This window comes from Pinus tabuliformis, chromosome 8 (assembly GCF_031772625.1).
Source record: "Pinus tabuliformis cultivar Carrire ecotype Pingquan chromosome 8, CPIR1, whole genome shotgun sequence".
NCBI lineage: Eukaryota > Viridiplantae > Streptophyta > Pinopsida > Pinales > Pinaceae > Pinus > Pinus tabuliformis.
Genome location: NC_142294.1, coordinates 254,028,161 through 254,050,691, shown reverse-complemented (window position 1 = coordinate 254,050,691; position 22,531 = coordinate 254,028,161).

The following is a 22,531-nucleotide window of genomic DNA, read 5'->3' as shown; positions in this document are numbered from 1 at the left end:
AATGTCCACCACATGGTTGGTCATGGCATGCTTTCAATATATCAAAGATTTCATCTTGTCGAACGCACCTCCTGATTTGCATGTCTGCCCCTGTGTGAAACAAATAGCCCCCAATCCAGGAAAATCTGGTACTTCGCTGGACAATCTGTTTTCGCTCATTAGGGGTTAGATGTTTTGGTAACTTACCTACTGCTAGGTAATTGGCGACATCAGCATACCAGGGTGTTTGAACAGCAACAACAAAGAGATGCTCATCTGGAAACTGATCTTCAACTGCTGCTGCATCGACTGGTTTGGGCATTCTTGAGAGGAAATCAGCTACCGGGTTCTCTTTGCCAGGTCGATCCTTGATTGTAATGTCAAACTCCTGCAATAAAATCAGCCATCTGGTTATTCTGCCATTTGTGACAGGTTTATTTGCTAGATACTTTATAGCAGAATGATCTGTGTACAAGATAACGAGATATCCAGTGATGTAATGTCTGAATTTATTGATAGCATGTATAACAGCTAGAAATTCCTTTTCAGTTACAGTATAATTTAATTCAGCAAAGGATAGATTTTTGCTAATGTAATAAATGGCGTATGGTTTTCTATCCTCCTCCTGACCAAGGACCGCTCCAATGGTTGTATCTGAGGCATCGGATGATATCTGAAATGGCAAATCCCAGTTTGGTCCGCGAAGGACTGGGGCTGTAGATAGAAGCTTTTTCAGGTCATTGAAAGCACGTTCACATTTCTCTGTCCAAAGGAAATCAATATTACCAGTTAGTGCATACAATGGTGCAGTAATACGTGAATAATGTTCTATAAATCTTCTGTAATAACCAGAGAATCCAAGAAAGCTACGTACCTCTGTTTGAGTAGTAGGAGTAGGAATAAGCAAAAGTATTTGGATTTTGGCTGGGTCTACCTGTATGTCGGCTGCTGAAATATAGTGCCCTAGAATAAGTCCTTCTGTCATCATCATGTAGCACTTTTCATGGCTTAGACAAAGCCTGGTAGCTATACAACGTTGTAGGACTTTTTCTAGTGTTTCCAATGCTGGATCAAACTCTTCTCTGTATGGAGTGAAATCATCCATATATACTTCCAATCCTTCATTTATTAGATCTGAAAATATGCTAAGAATAACCCTTTCGAATGTGGCAGGGGCATTACATAAACCAAAAGGTAAAACTCGGTAGGCAAATGTTCCCCAAGGACAAGTAAAAGTACTTTTATCCTGATCTTCAGGGGCAATCTGTATTTGGTTATACCCACTGAAGCCATCAAGAGAAGAAAAGAATTTCTTGCCTGCCAAAGTGTCCAATACTTGATCGATGAATGGGAGAGGAAAGTGATATTTCTGCGTTGCCTTATTTAGTTCTCTATAGTCCATGCAGATTCTCCACTTCCCATTCTTTTTCGGTACCACCACAAGCGGGGAGACCCACTTACTATCAGAGATAGGGTAGATAAAGTTAACATCTAAAAGTTTTTGGAGCTCAGCTTTTACTACTTCTTTTAGATGAGGATTTAATCTTCTCTGAGGTTGTCTAACAGGTTTTGCATCATTCTCTATGTAGATGTGGTGTGTACACAATTGAGGATCAATTCCTTTCATATCGGGGTAATCCCATGCAAATGCATTTTTATATTTTGTTAAAACATGGATGAGTTTTGTTTCTTGTTCCAGTGTAAGGTTGGCGTTAATGTTTAAGGTCTTCCCAGGTTCGATTTCCACTATTTTAGTATGTGCAACTGACGTGACAGGGATTGTATGGTCATGCACATCTTTCAGAGGTTCCTCCTCTACTTCGTTATCAAATGCTGCTTTTATCATATGACACTGGGTATGAGATCTGAGTTCAGTTTGACTAATAAAATTACTGATGGCATCATCTTCTGTTTGATTTTTGAACTCTAGCGCTTCTTGTATAGTTAACAGAGATCTAATGTTGTCAGTAAGATATGATACAGGGTGCCTATTAGTTTTGACTATTGTGATGCTTGGCTGCGTTGGGGGATATAGTACTAAGTTCTTAATATCTGCCCCCTTAGTTATGATCATGTTTCCTTGTCGACAGCCGATGTAGGCATCAGCGGTAGCGAGCCAAGGCCTTCCTAAGATCAATGGATGTCCATCTAGTCGGGTTTTAGGATTTATTATCAGAAAATCAGTTGGGTATTCCCAGGAATCAACTGAGACAATAACATCATGAAATATGCCTTCTGGCCTGACCACAAATCGATCATCCAATTCCAGCAAAGTTGAAGTAGGTTCTGCAGATGTAATTCCTAACTTTTGGCAAGTGGAGGTGGTCAATATATTGATTGCAGCTCCAAGATCAACTAAGGCATTGGTTAAGGTTTGGCCATAAATTTGAACAGTTACTATTGGGTTTCCTGGGTCTTCATACTTAATAGGTGTTTCCTTTCCTGATAATAGGTCAGATAAAGTGCCGACTACTTGAACTCTTGGATTATCTATTACATTCCTTCTTGATCTTTTTATGCACAGTTCCTTAATAGTTTTAGCGTATATTGGGATTTCCTGAATGGCCTGAAGGAACGGGATTTTTATATACCAATTTTGTAATTCTCTGAGAATGTCAAAATTAGGTTGCTGTATAGGTCGAGGTATGACTAAACGTTCTGGGAACGGGGGAGAGGATGTAGTTGCTTGATTCTGAGTTTGTTGCCTGTTTTCATCCTCTTCTTGTGACAGTTGTTCTCTAGGTAACTGATCTTCAATATGAACTGTTCTGTTTCCCTCTGTTTGAATGATACGCCCAGATCTTAACTGCAGATCATTGCACTCCCTCAGATCGGGTCCTTCTTCTGGTGTTTCTAAAATTTGGAGTGCTTGGACTGGTCTGTTATTTGGATTGGGATTGGGCTGGGCTGGGAGTTGGGGTCTGAGATTAGATTGGGGTTTTTGTTGTAAAGATGGTAGTGTAGGTTGAGGGAAAGGAATGTTTCCTACTGGCTGCTGTGTTGGTCTCTGCCAGTTATTCTGCCAGCTTGAACTTTGTGAAGTGGGGGGAGTCCATTGCGGTGGATAAGGGTTGTTTTGCCAGTATGGTGGGAGATAAGGAGGATTCGACCAGCCAGATTGGCATGTCTAATTTAGCCACGGGTTTGCAGAAGGGTATGACTGTGATGACCAATTTGGAAATGTGGGTTGAAACTGACTTTGCCATGTATTATACTGTTGAGTATTGTATTGCGGATACTGAAAAGAAGAAGCTGGGTCTGAAAACATACCAGTTTGTCGCGGCTGCCACTGACGACGCTGGTTAAGTAGATACACTGCTTCTGGTTCTTCTTCCGCTTCCGTATATACCGCTTTCAGTCCAGGTAATGAGGGAAAATTTTCTGTAGAGTGATCCCTTGTGCAAATGGCACATGTCTGAACTGTATTTAGTGGGCATTCCTTATGGCTATGCTTCTTCCTGCATCTGGGGCAGAAAATTGCTAAATTCTGTTCTGCCTCCATTTGTTTCTGCTTAGCCTGCAAAATGTCCCATTGTGTAGTCAGTGTCCCTAGTATATCAGTTTTAAAATTTTCAAGTAAATTCCCAATTTCCACACGTGTTACTCCTTCTGATGAAATTTTATTTTCCCGTGCAAATCGATCATGTTCTGCTGGTTTGATTCGTGTACTGCCTCTCGAACTCCTGATACATAAATCAATTATGTCAGCAAAAATTTCCTGATATATATCCCCTTTCCCCATAATGTTTAATGTTTCAATCCATTGTTCTTTCATGCCCCTTATTAATGCTGTTTTCAACACGTTATCAGGCAAGGGCAACGATGCATAAGGGGATCTTTGCAGATTATACTGAAAACGTTCCACGTATTCTTCTAATGTTTCATTTGGTCTAGCTATCATCTGAAATACTTCATCTTTCAGTTCTATAGACCTACAGTAATCTTGATATTTCTTTAGGAAAGATTCTTTCATTTGTTCCCAGTTATTTATAACTCCACCACCTAAACCCATAAACCATCTTAAAGCTGCCCCTTTCAAAGTGGAGGGTAACAATTTTAATTTCTGGGGGTCAGTGGTGTAATCATATCCCCTGCATAGCACATCAAATTCAAATAAAAATGCATCGGGGTCCTCTGATGTAAGTCCGTGAAATGTAGGAATGTGTTGAAGGGGGATTGCTTTCATAGGAGCATTTGCTGCGGAATCCACTATGGGGTATTGTAATGTAGAGGTTTGGGTGTTTGGCGGATTTTGAGCCATTGGGTCAAATATATGCCAATAACCTTCCGGAAGATCTAAGAGGGTATTCCTAGGTTGAGGAGGAACAGGAACAGTTTTAATAGCACTTCCTCTATCTGGAATTTTTGTCTGAGGAAATAGGGTGTTTTCAATAATAATTTTTACCGCGCTCCCTTTGTCTGGGCTATTTAATGGCTGAATTATCCTAGGAGGAGATCTTGGCTCCCCAATTTCCCCTGTTTCTCCTTCTCCTTCACAAAGATTGCTTAGATTCCCTTCCTGCCGTCGTTCTGGAATAGAATTTTCAATTTCTTGAAAGTCCTGTTCGTCAGTCTGAATATGCACCTCAGCAAAGGCTTCAGATGGTGAGCCTAAGGCCTGAAGGGAACTAGTAGGTTGTTTGGAAGCAGCTTTCCTGGGTCCTAATGAAGGCTGAGATTCGGCTTTCTTATAGATTTCGTCTATGTATGTCGATCGACCAAGCGTCACCGGTCCCTTAGCTTTTTCTGGTTTCGCTAACGATTTGGGATTTTTCTCTAGCTTTTTCTGCTTAGTCATGCACTCAATTTAACTACTAAATCTTAAGCAGATAACAACAAATCTGTAGGAAAGCGGGCAAAGGAGCAGGGCTTTTACATGCTCCGTACGTAGGTTCTTACCTTCCGTTTTCAAAACCCAATTCTTCCCTAGCAGGTTCGTACACTACTCTGAAAAAGACAAATGGCTACACTCCTTCCCCGGCAACGGCGCCAAAATGTAGAGCTATAAAAAGGGTCTCTTTCACCTCTAGTTACCTCACATTAATATGTCAATCCGGGATCGTCTGGTTATTTCAAAGGGTGTCTCAGTCTGAGGCTAGCATTTGCCAGAGTAATGCTTGTAGTACAACTATTTACAACTACGAAAATAAACTAATGCAAGTCTACAACTTAACTACTTCAAATGACTAAATCACACCAAGTATTGCATCAGCCAAAGGTTCGGTAGCAATAACCCATCCTTTTCATAACTGATGAGAATAGATCAGAGGTCTGGGAGCCAAATAGAAGATGCCAGGCTCGCTACAGCCTAGGATCGTTCTTAATGATTAGAAATGAAACAGCAGATAAAAGAAGTGATAATGAAATGGAACAGCACATCAGCCAAGGGCTTGGTAGCAGTAACACATCCCTTTCATAGCTGACGGGAGTAGATCAAAGGTCTGGGGACCAAGTAGCAGATGCAGGGTCCTCTACAGCCTAAGTCCGTCCTCAAGAAACAGCAAATTAGCAATGTGGAAATGGAACAGCAAATTGAAATGGAACAGCAAATAAATGGAACAGCAAATAAATGGAACAGCAGTTCAAGAATAGAATAGTAATCGAAATAAGTAATAACTGAGTTCTTTAAGCTGCAACTCTATTTAACCATACCAATCAAAACACCAATCCCTCAATCTTATATGATGGAACAATACTATAGAACCTTAGAAACACACCATACTTAATCTGCTTCTGTTGAAACACATACGACTGTATCTCATAATAAAGAATAGTCACATTCGATACCCATGTAAAACAGATCTTTCCAGACGACTTGTTATAATGCAAAACACAATCGTGAAGAATTCTATAATAAAGTAACAGTGTCCTGTAGGGATTAACCAATGCTTAAAGAATTGGTAAAATAACATATCATCGATATAAAGTTCAAGAACACGAAATGACTTAGTCACAACAGAGCATGTAATAGAATATTCTCAAAACACAGCAGATTACCAGAGTATGTCTATGAGCACACCATATGGAAACCACGCGTAATAATACAAGAGCAAGTGTCCTCCAGGGCCGAGCCCTTAGCCTCCAGGGGCACACCGCTTAAGATAGATCCATGCTCAAAGATAAAAGAGTGAACAAGTATGTATTAAAGCATGCAATAAAATTACAGGAACTCAAGTCTTCAACCGAACATAAAGATCATAGTCCTGATCTTCCTTAAAAGAAATTACACTCCGCAAAAAGATCCTCCCTGAAGCCAACAGTGCTACCCCTTTTATAGGGAAGATGGCGGAGATATCTAGGTACAGAAAATAGGCAAAATAGCGATCCCTCGGGATCTCAGATCCTGAGGGATTCGCAGAATCATTAATACTGCGTTACTTCTTTCTTTTTCTGTTTCGTGCTGGTACCTCCGCGTCCTTTCTTGGGTTGATTCGTTGTGATCTGGTTCGTTTCTGGTCTTCCGTCAAAGGGACAATAGTTAGCTCAACTTTGTCTTTACTTTTGGAATGGCCACCTCCCGTATTTCCTCCCTCCTGCACATAGAAATGACGACTATCAGTGCTTTTCATTAATCTCTCGTGTTTCGTTATAAATTCTTATCATTATCTAGATTTCTCATGCAAAAGGCTTTTGAGTTCTGATGAAAAGATACCAAAATGACCATCGAAACATACCTTCCTTGGTACTCCACACTATACATGCCGTACTCTAATAATCAATCTATAAAACCCTTCTATGTATTCTTTAATAGACATTCCTTTTTGCGTTAAATTTTGCAATTCCTTAAAAAGATTCAAATGATAGTATTTAGGAAAAAACTTGGCTTTCATTTTACTTACCATTTTGTCCCATAGCTCAATCTTGGACTTCCCTTTCTTCATTCTTGATGCCTGTAACTCGTCCCACCAAATTGCTGCATGACCCCTCAGTCTGGTAAATGCAAACTTCACCATCTTCCTCTCATCAACCTCCTCATAGCCAAAGTATTGGTTTAAGGATCTGACCCAATCCATTAGCTCTTCTGTGTTCAGACTCCCATCATACATAGGAATTTCCACCTTAGGCTTTCCTCCTACCTTCTCCAACATCTTAATGATTTTGGCAACTTCATTGTCTTCGTCTACTAGCTCCTCTACAGGAGATTCCTTTGAAGAACTTTCAGTTCCCTCATCAGGTGCTCTTCTCTGGGCTATCTCAATTGACTCCGTTCTCGTATGTAGACTCTGTACCTCTTCCAGTAAAATTGCATTTGCCTTAGTTCTTCCTTGACAAATGCCTCTCCTTGGCGGCATCTTTGCTACAAACAATCCTTTCTTCTGCTCTGATACCAAAATTGGTGCAACGGAAAAAATGGTGTTATATAAACCCACAAATGGATCTATAAAACCCAACAATCACCCCTTTTTCCAAAATATAATCCATTTTCCCTCGGAATCCAAAAGCCTTTGAAAAAGCTTAAAACAACGCTTTTTCCCTTTCGAGACCCAAAATACCTTTGAAAAGGCTAAAACCAAGCTTTTCCACCTTTTACACAGTTATATGAGCTATTGCCGCAAATCCAGATCTAGCCGATCGAATGGCTCAGATTGAATCGCAATATTGGCGATCGGGTTCCAATGGTCCACACTATCGATGCTATCCCCTGGTGGAGGTCCGATGCGATGTCGCTGATTGCTATCAGTGATTTCAATGGGCTGCTTACAATATATAACTCCACTCCCGAATGCCAATGTGATATATGTCGGCAATCGCAATCGCAAAGCTTTGGGAACAAACCTTTTCCGTGCACCGATACAACTGCACGATGTGATATATATGTTGGACCCGATAGTACTCAACACTCCCTAGCATAAAATTTCAAGTCTGGTTTCTTAAATCCACTAAGTGTTTAGCGTGATTTTCCAGTGTAAATGGATTTCGGCGATATAACAAATAAATACACAGGGGTGATGCTATATGGGTTCTAGAGACATGATAGCATTAAAACTTCTGCCCATAATTATTTGAAGTCCAGATTCTCAATCCAAATGCGTTTTACGCCCAATACTTAGTGTATTTTGGGTTTTCTGTCAGCGGAACCAAAACAATGGAATACACTCGCCAACTGGTCCTTTAACACAAGATTTTCATTATAAAGTATCAAAAACACATGCCAGCATCAATATTATCAAGATATAAGGAAAAAAACACATATTTGAGGCCTCCACAGGATGTTTAGATAACATGTACGCAACACTGATTTATTCACCATAAACACATTACAGAGTCTCGGCCTTAGGGCGGATTGCACAGATAAAGACCTATATCTCCAAAAGAATGAAATCCACTCACTCTCTCGATGCACTCGCTCTACTCCTCTCTCGCTCATTACATTTTTCTCCTTTTTATCAGTCGATAAACATTCTAACAATCTCTAACATTAAATCTCTATTTTTAATAGATCTAACAGCGATCTTCTAATTCCTAGCTCTATGCTAACAATCCCTATCTCTGAATCTAAAATAAGATAGTCTCTAACTTATTACAATAATGAATTATAACTAATTTCTTGAGAGATCCAACCCTCTCAGTAAAAATGGCTTTTTAGTAATCAGGTCAATGAATTTCAACCTCTTTTAGCCACAACATGTGAACAAGTTTTCACATTGCTGATTAAGTCTGGATACTCTTGCATCACCTCTTTTCGGGGCACATGTATTTTCAGTACTTGGTTAATGGTTCCATTGGTCTTTTGAGATTTAACTTTCTTGGGTTGTATTGTCTCAGTTGGGCTCCTTGGTGGTATTATCTCAATTTTCCTGTGGGTGTTAACTCTTCCAGGTAGACTTCCCTGGATGGTATGGTTTTCTATCAGGGATGCTTTCCCTGCCTTTTTCCACTTGCATGGGGTATTATGCCCTGATTTTTTGATGAATCAGGGGGTTTTCACGTCCTTCTATGTACTTCTCTATCGGTTATAGTGATGTTGATTACATTCTACACAAGTTTTTTTGTGTTGTTTTCACAGTAGGTTTGTAGATGATTATGGTTCTTTGCATTAAGATCTATTACATCGTAAACATAATGAAGGTTTTTCCCAAAAAAAATTAATTAAAATTAGATTCACTTCCTTGAAAAATCATTTTATAAAAATGGTATAACAAAAATTATTGTGCATTAAATTATGAAACATATCTCGCCGCCACATCTCCATTACCTTATAACTTAATATTCAACATTTGTAATTACAGTGTAATGTTTGGACATTTTATGCTTTTTCGTTTAATTTATAATATAGTGTTTTATGTGTGCATGCCAAATGGCTAGGCATCCATCACGGTAATCACCATTTTTATTACATCGATAGGCATCTCCCTTATTGGAATTAGCAACTTAATCATTTTCTTAATTAATTATTCTAATTGTAGGGTTTAGAATGAAAGATGTTGGCATATTCTCGTCGTTGCATCTCAATCAATGAATGAAATTGTAACTGATAACTTGTTTGCATATCTAAATCAAGTGATTAAACCCTATTTAAAATAATTTTTTACAAAGCATGATTATAAATTTATTGTGCCATTTGTTCATTTCCACCTATAAAGATTATGAAGATTAACTAAAAGTGGAAGGAATGGACAAGTGGATCCAACTCGAACAACAATAAAGCAAAAATTCATTTAATAGCACACAAGCACGTGGATACAACTGTTGGGCCATGAATACGACCACTTTGTAACACTTATTTCATCCATTTTTACTCTTCTCTATTATATCATCTATTATAATTTATCATTTAAATCCATTTTATAAATGATTTATGCTCTCATGGATGAATATTATTTGTTCTCCTTTATTTCTAATAAATTGATGATTATGCATTATTTTATCAATGATAGTTCTAATAAGTTGGTTATAACATTATTCACCATTTTTAGCCTCCAAGGTAACTTCCAGATTGAAGATTTGATTTTTAACTCTGCCAACTCAGAAATTCGCTGGTTTAAAGATTGACAGTTTTGCGGTTAAGATTCTGAGCAAATGAAGACGAATTTGAGAAATCCGGAACATGGGTTTTGTCCAGAACGGGCCCAATTAACTTTTTCAAAGAATGGTTTGCCCAAATTCGTCTTGAACAGAGAGAAACGTAGGGTTATTTGAGCACGACCAACTCAGAAATTCGCTGGTTTAAGGAGTGACAGTTTTGCGGTTGAGATTCTGAGCAAATGAAGACGAATTTGAGACATCCGGAACATGGGTTTTGTCCAGAACGGGCCCAATTAAATTTGATAAAGAACGGTTTGCCCAAATTCGGCTTGTACAGAGAGAAACGCAGGGTTCTTTGAGCACGATTTTCTCAGATTTGCAGTTGCGGTCGTCCTCCAAATCTCAGCTGCAAAGCCAAATTCGCCTTGTTCTTGTTGATCAAATGGTTAGAAGCAAACCAATTTTGTAATAGGAATCATGTTGTACTTATCCTTATTGTAACTTCTCTCTGATCTCTCTCTATTTAAATGAAAACAGAGATCAGAGATGGGGATGATTTGGGGGAGATTTTAGGATGATTTGGGGGAGACTTCAGGATGACTTTGGGGATTCGAATGATGGTGAATTGATGATTTGAATTAGAGATTCAGAAGCAAGGATTCATGATAGGATAGTAGGAAGGAAGGATTGTTTTATGTTGTAAGTCTCAAAGCTTCAATTATTGTAATGATTTCACTATTTAATGATTAATACATAATTTGGGCATTGCTGTTCACTCTTTCCTTCTGAAGTAACCCAGCAGCGTCCGCTGGCGGCTAAGGGCCCAGCCTCTGGTGGAGTACGCTGCTGCTGTGTATCATATCTTTACAATTGCTGATGTGTGACAGTTTGTTTTCCCTTTCATTTCTTTAAATTGTTTTGTTCAGCGATCTTTTGTTTATGAACATTTCGCGTAATTACTTTGTTATATTGAAATCATAATTGGATTGCGTGAGTGATAGAATTATTAATTATAACTTGAAATGTATTGCTGATAATTTTGATCTAATACTGCGCTGTCTAATTAAGAACCGTGGTCCATTTAATTGCTGCTCATTTATAATTGCCGTGGTTGTTCAATTAAGTTATTACTCAAATATAACTGCGATTAATGTTCATGATGCTGGATTAAGGTTGCTGATTCAATTACATTTATAGTTTGTTGTGTCTTTCCAATTACTTAGTTTTGCTGTTCGGTTCCTTTAATTCCAGTTTGTTGTTCCATTTACGGCCGTTCCATTTTAGACTTGCTATTCCATTTCCTATTTGCTGTTCTATTTTACTTTCTGCCGTTCCATTTACTTGCATTTGCTGCTTTGGTGTGAGAGAAGGTCTAAAGCTGTAGTGAGCCTCAGCAAGTCGCTGCTTAGCTCCCAGACCTATGGTCCATGCTCTAATTTCCTTTCCATCAGTTTCTAGAGGGATGGGTTATCACTTCTGCACCCTTGACTAATAAGCGGTCTTGTGTGATTTTATCCTTCTGAAGTAATTTAGTCATAGTTTAGCACCCGTCTACTCTTGTGTTCTCTGAATGCTATACTACTAAACATTACTCTTGAGTAAATAGCCGCCTCAGACTGAGTACACTCTTGAAATAAAAAGTCGTCCCTAGGTTGATAATTAATGTGAAGGTAATTAGGAGTTCGAAAGACACCTTTTTATCGCTCCACATTTTGGCGCCGTTGCCAGGGAGAGTGTAGCCATTTCTAAAGAGTAGTGTGAATCTGATGAGTGCCTGCTAGGGAAGAGTTGGATCTTAAAAACGGAAGGTAAGAACCTGCGTATGGAGCATGTAAAAGCCCTGCTCCCCCGTCCGCTTTCCAGCAGGACTGTTAAAGAACCTAGTGTAGAAATAGATGTTTGAATTTTTGTGTGAATAATTAGGAAAAAGATAGAAACTTTTAAAAAATGAATCACATGATCTCACGCAAGTGGTGATGTAAGCACCACCCATTTCACTAACCGATTGACAGGAACATTTGAACAAGGAGCCTCGAAGAAACACATGAAGAACATATTCTTGAAGAAGTACCAAGACTATTGCAAATACAATGAAGATATTTTCGGTATGATACAAGGGGAAGATGAAAGTTTGGAGGACTATGTAGATCGATTTCAATACAACCTTCAAAAATCAAAATATAAGCATTTGGAAAAAGAGATCTTAAAAACACTCCTTCTTAAAGGAATCAAAGATAAATTTTTAGAACTCTTAAATCTGATAGGAAAAGGTGATGTTTTTCAGTTATCATATGATGATGTTTGTGAATTGTGCATAAGGTATTCAAGAGGAATCTCCAAGGCTGGCAAGAATTCTAGAGATGTTTGTTCTTTCTTTTCCAAATCTGCTACAAGAATAGGAGACATAAGAGCTGAAATCAATGTGTTATTTGAAAATTTTAAAGTTGATTTTATTAGCTCTCTAAATGAAAAATTGGATGTTTTACAGGTTCATAAAAATCAAGAATTGGATGAAGTGTTTTACCCTCAGGACCGAAAGGAGCATCTCATAGATACTCACTCTTCCTTATCTAGGATGGAAGTAGCATATCAAAGAGGTAAGAAAGTTGCAACAAGGCCTACAGGTATGGTTCAAAACACTTTTTCTCCATTGTCATACTTGCATAATCCATTATGGAATGCTAATGTGTTAGGGCAGCCATGTCAATTTCAATATAACCACCTATCTTGTTTACAAGTTGGGCATGGTTCATCTTATGATGGCATGACTACTCTCCCTCATCTTGTAGCACAAGCACATTCTCCATATTCTCCACCAGCTCTTTCACAACACCTTGCTTGCCCATCAAAACCATTCACACAACCTAATCAACCACATCATCAAAATGCTCCATTCCATACACATTTTCCTGCTCAACTAATTCCACACCCTCACCATAATAAACCAGTACAACATGCTTACAATGTTGAACCGGCAAATCTACCGACCCTTCCCACCCATTCTATCTCACATGTGTTATTAGAGAAAACCTACAATGAGATTCAGAATGTTTCAAATGCAAAAATTGTAGAAGCTATGGAAGAAAATGAGGTTTCTTTTACTATGCATCAACAAGCTATTTTAAAAGCTCAAGAACTTCATGATATGATGGCTATGCGAAATCAAAAAAGTAAAGGATATATTGAAGATTGGTTTCACTCCATCATTTGTTTGCAACATCACTCCATGCTTCAACAATTTTTGATACCATTTTTTGAAGGGAAGTTGGCTTCTCATACCCTAATATCCATTAACATGCATTTTTCAAATTTGGGTATGTGTATACATGAAGCCGTATTTCGAAAATGGCTCCACTGGAAGTACTCATATAAGTAGTCATATTCATCCTTCAATCAAAGTAGGTTAGTGAAAAAATAAAATAAAATAAAATAAGGACATAAATAAGTGCATTTTGTTCTTTTGTAAAACTAGTTGTTTTTGTTGCAACATGCTATCGAAATCAACATCGGTGATAATTTTTTTTTAATAATTTGTGTATGTAGATGAATCATAATGGAAATAATAAGTTCTACAAACACTCATTTTCATTTTTATCACCAATTTGAAAAAATGCTTGAATTTCATTTTTTTTGGCTTGCGGGCTTGATGAACTTTCTGGAAAAACAGTCGGGACAGTCATGTTTTGAGGGACCAAAAGTGAATATTTTTAAAACCTGTTTCTACCCCAAGTAGCCCTTGATGTCTACTTTCTAACCCAATTTGAATCACTCAATTTGGATTTGAAACGAAAAAGTTAGAACCAAAACATTGATAGGGTGTCTAGCGGGCAGTTCAGGAACAGAGTTGGGACAGTCAGTTTTTGGAGACCTAAATGACCATATTTTTAAAACCTATTTCTATCCTAAGTATCCCTTGATGTCTACTTTCCAATCCAATTTGAATCACTCAATTTGGATTTGAAACGAAAAAGTTAGAGCCAAAACATTGACCGGATGTCTAGCGGGCAGCTCAGGAACAGAGTTGGGACAGTCAGTTTTTGGAGGCCTAAATGAATGAATTTTTAAAACCTGTTTCTATGGTAGATTCCCCTATGAGTCTAGTTTACAATGCAATTGGAATCACTCATTTTCGATATCGTATGGGGAAGTTATGATCAACATACTGACTGTCTATCGTAAATCAGCACTCTTAAAACTATGTCTTTCTGGTTGTTCCTTATAGTATTTGACCTATCAATTCTTCTTGTATTCAAAACCTGTTTCTATTGGAGATAAATAAATGAATCTACTTTCATTTCCAATTTGAATCATTTGAATCCGACATCAAACGAAAACGTTATGCTTGAAATATCAACTGTTGGTCTAAGCCGGGTAATCGAAAATGACTCTATTATGCAGGTTGTTCTAAACAAATTTGACATATCATAGCATTGAATTTTTAAAACCTGTTGCTACTGGAGATAACCCTTTGAATTAGCTTTCATTTTGCTTTGGAATCACTCAATTTCAACGAAAAACAAAGAAGTTGTGATTAAAACACTGCGGGCTAGCATGATTGGCCACTGCTCTCCCGCAAGTGACAGATAAATTTTACTTTGTTATTTTATCAATGGATTTGTTATACAGAGTAGCTACTTGTTGTTTTTTGCATAATTCTTGGATTAGGGGAGCCCGATCACCTCTCTTTCTCCATGATTTAATGTTTTATTGCAGGTAGGCACTCGTTTTTGCAGGTCCTGCGAAAATAAAGAAGGTCAATTTATGGACGAGTGATTTTTCAAAGAAATTTTTATAAAACAAAGGAATTTTATCCAAATCATTACCCAACGGATTCATAATAGAACAAATGAAGAATTGATTTCCATTTGAAGATTCATGTCATGTCTTTGCTGCCAAAACATTTTTCGAATAGATCATTTTTTTGACATAACATCATAGCTGTTGCAACTCAATTTATTTATTTACATACTGCTTTTTGTTGTTTCTTTTCTAATTTCTCTTATATTTTGTGTTTCAGGTGTTTCTTCATTCAAAGTGCAACTCATCCTCAGCATTAATGCAGTGAACAGCTAATTCATTCTTTGCGTGTTTGCATTTTATGGTTGTGTATTTTGTTGTTCCTTTTCTGAAGGGACAGCATTTGTGTGCATTTTTGTCGTTCCTGTTGTTCCTTTTTCAAAGAGACATTATTTTCGTTTTGTTATTTATTTTCTAAAGGAATAGCACTTTTTGGTTCAGCCATTCATTTTGTTGTTCCTTTTTCACAGTTCATTTTGCTGTTCCTTTTCGAAATGGAACAGCACTTTTGCACTGTCACGTCCGTTGCTGTTCCTTTTCGAAATGGAACAGCACTTTTTGCACTTTCACATTTTGCTGTTCCTTTTCGAAATGGAACAACACTTTTGGACTTTTACATTTTGATGTTCCTTTTCGAAATGGAACAGCTGTTGTTCCTTTTCGAAATGGAACAGCTCTTTTGCACTTTCACGTTTTGCTGTTCCTTTTCGAAATGGAACAACACTTTTTGCACTTTCACATTTTGCTGTTCCTTTTAGAAATGGAACAGCACTTTTGCATTTTTACATTTTGCTGTTCCTTTTCGAAATGAAACAGCTGCTGTTCCTTTTCGAAATGGAACAGCACTTTTGCACTTTCACGTTTTGCTGTTCCTTTTCGAAATGGAATAGCACTTTTGCACTTTCACGTTTTGCTGTTCCTTTTCGAAATGGAACATCACTTTTTGCACTTTTACATTTTGTTGTTCCTTTTCGAAATGGAACAGCTGCTGTTCCTTTTCGAAATGGAACAACACTTTTGCACTTTCACGTTTTGCTGCTCCTTTTCGAAAGGGACAACACTTCGACACTTTTCATTTTTGATGTTCCTTTTTCAAAGGAACGGTACTTTTTTATTTTTGCTGTTCCTTTTTCCAAAGGAACGGCATTCGCATTCTCACATTTTTTTGGTGTGTATTTTTGCTTTTTGGTGTGCATTTCCTTTGTTGTTCCCTACAAGGAATAACACTTTTTTGAGTGTTTTTGTTGTTCATTCAAAAAAAAGCAACACTTTGGGAGAAGTTTTGAGAGCAACCCTTTTCTTCCTCTTGTGGAATTATTCCTAGTTCATCTCAACCACATTTTCCTGATTCTCTTTCATGGCATGAAGTACACTACTTTTATGAGGACAAGAATTATGGATTCTATTGAAGCGAGTTAATATCATTCACGTTATGATCTTTAACAGGACAGCTCCTTGATGATAGATTTTTTTCAAAAGAGACACAATTATTTATATACTACTTTACTGCATTGTTTTCTGTTGAACATGATATTGATTGATCATCTTAATACCATGCTGGTTCCATCATCCCTGGTTATAATCTTCTTTGTCTGTAATAAATGAGATTATGGGTATATTTTTTTCTATTGACATCTTCAACTTCTTCCGCCATCCCTGCTCTTAAGGAGTACTGAGCCTCCCTCTTTTTATCATAAAAATGTCTAATAATAACAAAATTTTGTTCGCAGATGGAGGATAGGGGGTCTCATTACAAGCTAGCCTACCATATTCATAAGGTTGTAACAAAGTGACATTCCCATTATGGCCACCACACCAGGGTTATGATCCATTGGATAGCCAAATTATCCTTGGAACAGGAGGTCTCATCACGAGCCGGCCTGATCACTTTTGCTACATCCCAGTGAATGGCAGTGTGATTATCTGGTTACCACGCCAGCACACTGATCTCTTCTGTACAACAGCACTGTAACTCTCCATTTATAAATTGAGGATCCTGGCTCATATGGGTTAAAAAGCAACCCTGCCGAAGCTATGGACGCCTGCTAGCAGCAGCGGCTCTGCTTATGGTATTGAAGTTATATCTTATCGTTAATTATTATTATAATACCCTTTTCTTATTTTTTCTTTCTATCAGAGAAGTTATTTCCTTAACTTTTTCCCTGTTTTGAACCTTTATGCATGAGAAATTGTTTTATGATCAATCGCATCATTTTCAGCTAGAATACTATCAGCAAAGCATCTTTTTAGCACATTGTTGTCCTTTTTCGTTTTGTATAAACTATCATCAATCCAAAGCGTCCTATCTCTTATTCATAACTATCTTTACACACTTTGCTCTCAATATAACCATAATTTTCACCGTCCTATCATTGATAAGTGTACTTTGCTTCACTTACTGATATATTGTTCATTCCATTTCCTTGCCGTCCGCACCACCCCTCTCATATGCTTTATGGTTATGGAACCCTTTTTTCAATTGGAGGGGGGAATGTATGCATTATGGGGTTGCATGCGATATGATTACTACACTTTGCCATACCTTGTTGATTTGACAACATAGTAGTATTGCATGTATACATAAGTTTTTCTAACTGAAATTTTGCATGCATTTTAGCTGTTGCTATTCAAAGCTAACACTATGGATTCAAGAACATTGTATGCAAAATAGTGCTTTGTTTACAGGAGAACAACAAGTATGGGCAGAATTCTATTCGTAGCATGACCACACTATTGCACTTCACAGTAGAGGCTCGTGAACGTGAACAATTCTTCAGACATGATGTGCTTCCCTGGATTCCACTTTTTGCATCACTTTTAGCACCAACTCTGCCTACATCAGCTTCAACAACTGCCAGTATTTATATGTCATTCCACATTTTTGGAGGTAGAACTTGAGGTAAAATTGCATAGTTTTCTAATTTATTATAAATTTAGGAGAATCTAATGAAAATCCATTTTGAACATTATTTGTCATCCTTCATTCCACATCTTTACCACTTCCCCTTTTTCAGCAGCATGTCATTTTCGAGTGTGGGGGAGTGTTCTTTTCATTCATTTCTTTCTTATGACCACGCCATTCATATTCTTTATCATCCATTGCTATTGTTATTCATTCTCAACACCTCCCTTATGCCATGTTGTTTTACACCAAGCATAGAATTCAACAGATAATGGCTACCACCTCTATTTGTTTTCTAGCATCGCATGAGGCCATGCTAATTTTTCAAAGAGGGGGAGGAATTGCTACGCATGATGGATGTTTTCTATTTTCTTTCTCATTTAAGGCATACAATTTCAGTGTAGAAATTGATTTCCATAATATTTTTAAAAAACTATGAACTCAATTCTTGTGATCTCTAGGAAACACAAACATACTATTAAAATACACATACCTAGATAATTTCAAGATAAATTGTTTCATAAAAATTTTGGAAATCATGCACTCTCACCTACAGCCATTTTGTTTATATCTCATGATACGTGCATCAAAACAGTCCAATTTTTGGATCATAAAGGCATTTATATATTATAAATTACTTGCCAAATTTCGACAAAAGCTGGTTTGTAGTTTTTGAGAAAATGGTTAATGAAGTTTGCTGTTACTTATATCATATTTTGTTGCAACTTCATATATACATATAATTGAATGCCAATGTAAAAATTGTTATGCCTTCATCGAGATTGCTAAAATTGAATATTCATTAATTAAGGAAGCATTCATTTGTTCTCAAATTTTTATTGCTTGGTTAACACATGGGTTTTTGTCTTTGGGTTGCATGAAGACATGCAATATATTCAGTTTTCGTTGCATGAGGACATGCAACATATTGAGTGTGGGGGTATGTTGGGCCATGAATACGACCACTTTGTAACACTTATTTCATCCATTTTTACTCTTCTCTATTATATCATCTATTATAATTTATCATTTAAATCCATTTTATAAATGATTTATGCTCTCATAGATGAATATTATTTGTTCTCCTTTATTTCTAATAAATTGATGATTATGCATTATTTTATCAATGATAGTTCTAATAAGTTGGTTATAACATTATTCACCATTTTTAGCCTCCAAGGTAACTTCCAGATTGAAGATTTGATTTTTAAATCTGCCAACTCAGAAATTCGTTGGTTTAAAGAGTGACAGTTTTGCGGTTACGATTCTGAGCAAATGAAGACGAATTTGAGAAATCCGGAACATGGGTTTTGTCCAGAACGAGCCCAATTAACTTCAATGAAAGAACGGTTTGCCCAAATTCGGCTTGTACAGAGAGAAACGTAGGGTTCTTTGAGCACGACCAACTCAGAAATTCGCTGGTTTAAGGAGCGACAGTTTTGCGGTTGAGATTCTGAGCAGATGAAGACGAATTTGAGAAATCCGGAACATGGGTTTTGTCCAAAACGGGCCCAATTAACTTCAACAAAGAACGGTCTGCCCAAATTCGGCTTGTACAGAGAGAAACGCAGGGTTCTTTGAGCACAATTTTCTCAGATTTGCAGTTGCGGCCGTCCTCCAAATCTCAGCTGCAAAGCCAAATTCGCCTTGTTCTTGTTGATCAAATGGTTAGAAGCAAACCAATTTTGTAATAGGAATCATGTTGTACTTATCCTTATTGTAACTTCTCTCTGATCTCTCTCTATTTAAATGAAAACAGAGATCAGAGATGGGGATGATTTGGGGGAGATTTCAGGATGATTTGGGGGAGACTTCAGGATGACTTTGGGGATTCGAATGATGGCAAATTGATGATTTGAATTAGAGATTCAGAAGCAAGGATTCATGATAGGATAGGAGGAAGGAAGGATTGTTTTATGTTGTAAGTCTCAAAGCTTCAATTATTGTAATGATTTCACTATTTAATGATTAATACATAATTTGGGCATTGCTGTTCACTCTTTTGTTCTGAAGTAACCCAGCACCGTCCGCTGGCGGCTAAGGGCCCAGCCTCTAGTGGAGTACGCTGCTGCTGTGTATCATATCTTTACAATTGCTGATGTGTGACGGTTTGTTTTCCCTTTCATTTCTTTAAATTGTTTTGTTCAGCGATCTTTTGTTTATGAACATTTCGCGGAATTACTTTGTTATATTGAAATCATAATTGGATTGCGTGAGTGATAGAATTATTAATTATAACTTGAAATGTATTGCAGATAATTTTGATCTAATACTGCGCTGTCTAATTAAGAACCGTGGTCCATTTAATTGCTACTCATTTATAATTGCCGTGGTTGTTCAATTAAGTTATTACTCAAATATAATTGTGATTAATGTTCATGCTGCTGGATTAAGGTTGCTGATTCAATTACATTTATAGTTTGTTGTGTCTTTCCAATTACTTAGTTTTGCTGTTCGGTTCCTTTAATTCCAGTTTGCTGTTCCATTTACGGTCGTTCCATTTTAGACTTGCTATTCCATTTCCTATTTGCTGTTCTATTTTACTTTCTGTCGTTCCATTTACTTGCATTTGCTGCTTTGGTGTGAGAGAAGGTCTAAGGCTGTAGTGAGCCTCAGCAAGTCGCTGCTTAGCTCCCAGACCTATGGTCCATGCTCTAATTTCCTTTCCATCAGTTTCTAGAGGGATGGGTTATCACTTCCGCACCCTTGACTGATAAGCTGTCTTGTGTGATTTTATCCTTTTGAAGTAATTTAGTCATAGTTTAGCACCTGTCTACTCTTGTGTTCTTTGAACGCTATACTACTAAACATTACTCTTGAGTAAATAGCTGCCTCAGACTGAGTACACTCTTGAAATAAAAAGTCGTCCCTGGGTTGATAATTAATGTGAAGGTAATTAGGAGTTCGAAAGGCACCTTTTTATCGCTCCACAACAACCTATTCATTTAGTAGGACACAAGCACGTGGATACAACTAGAGTGTGGATACAACAGGAACAAGAACGCAACAATTCTTTTAGTGGAAGGGTTAAAGAAACGTTTTATTCTAACCTGTTCTGGAAACCGAATGTTTTGTTTTGCTACAGGTGTCATAATTTCATTGAATTTTGTAAATGTATCAATTTTACAAGAATAACAATTGTCATTGCATTAAATATGTTTGTAACCCTCACAATGTATAGGAATATCAAGTTTACATTGTAAACTAAGCTTTAATTTAGATAGGTTTATTTGTTTTATAGGTTTTGGCAGATGGAACGAATGAGAAATCTTGGATGGTCGAGACAACTCAAAACTACCATTGTATTATTTGTTTTGTAGGTTCTCATTGATGGAAGTGATAGATTGTTAATATAGCCTAAAACTACCATTTTCAAAATAGGCCATAGTATCAAGATATTATGTTAATGTTCCATTTTGCATCACTTACTCACAATGAATGGCTTGGTTATTTTTTATTAGAAGATGATGTGTTTTATAATTTAGGTTAAAATTTTGTAATGCTAACTATGTTATTTCACATTATGACATATTCAACTGTAGATAATTTTATGGTAAGTTTTTGGATTTCCTTAAGCAATGGAGTAATTTTTAATTATTTTAACTTTTAATAAAAATATTGTTTTAATTTCTAATAAGTCCACAGCCTAAAGAGAAAGGGAACACCACAAGTTGAAGCAATTTAAATTGCTTTCTCAGAAAAAATCAATTTTTCCACTAAGTTGTTTATGCCCATAGTACCTGCAAGATTGGCCTCATTTTGATGAGATGGCTTTATTCTTTTTCTACTTTAAAATTTATACTGGTTTTTAGGTAATGGAAATTAGTTGCAAAGTCTAATGCATATCAGGAAACTAATTTCTACATAAAACATAAGTTTTTTTATTGAAAACCTAACTATGTTAGAATTTTAATAAATAAATATTATTATTTTATAAATATAATAACATATATATTATCATATTATCCACATTTAACAAAATGAAATTTCTTACCTTCATATGATTCTTGATTGACACTTCTTTCAAATGAGCTACACTGCTAGAATTATTATGATAGTGTTTTAGAGTTTTTTAATTTTACACCCAATAATTTTTCTTGACATATAACCTTAAAATCCACTTATTTAGTTAATGTAGTTGAATTATAATGGTGAAAAGAATCTCAATATTTCAATAAACCCCATTAGAATAGTGGTGATCCATTATTCACATAAGTTCCTTGTTGCTATTCAATTATTCATTCTTTCAAATGACGTGATGATTTACATACATTTTGATAATGCCTTATATTTGATATATCTAATGGTTTGATAGATTATTTAAATAACATGAACTTTGTTAGACATATTGAAAAATTACAGCTATTTTTTTACCATTAACAAATGAAAATCACATTCTTTTGGGTAATTTATATTTTAGGCTTTTGTTTTTTTGGAATAAGGCAATGATGATGTATAATGTTAATAATTTTTAATAATGATGATGCATAATGTTAATAATTCTTGCTTTGATATTTCTTTGAAATTTTATTAAAAGTTTAATGGAATATTCAGTAAGCAAATTATGGTCAATTTGCATCTTGAATATGAGATTATGTTCATTGTACTATGTAGCAGTGATACATTACTTTTACAACAAAAGGAATTGAAAATACAAATCCTCAGTTTCACTTCTAAAATAGTTGAAGTTATAGAAACAACAAATATTCAAGTACACTAGAAGTTGTACAATTTAGATAAAACTTAAAAGAGAGTAGTTTATGTTTTATACAATAAGTAGTGGCTTTCAGGTTTGTAATTTGTAAGGGGATATTTTGTTCACAGTCCAAGGAATATTGAACAATATAAACATTGATGTTAAGTTTGAGCTGTAGATTACATTGATGT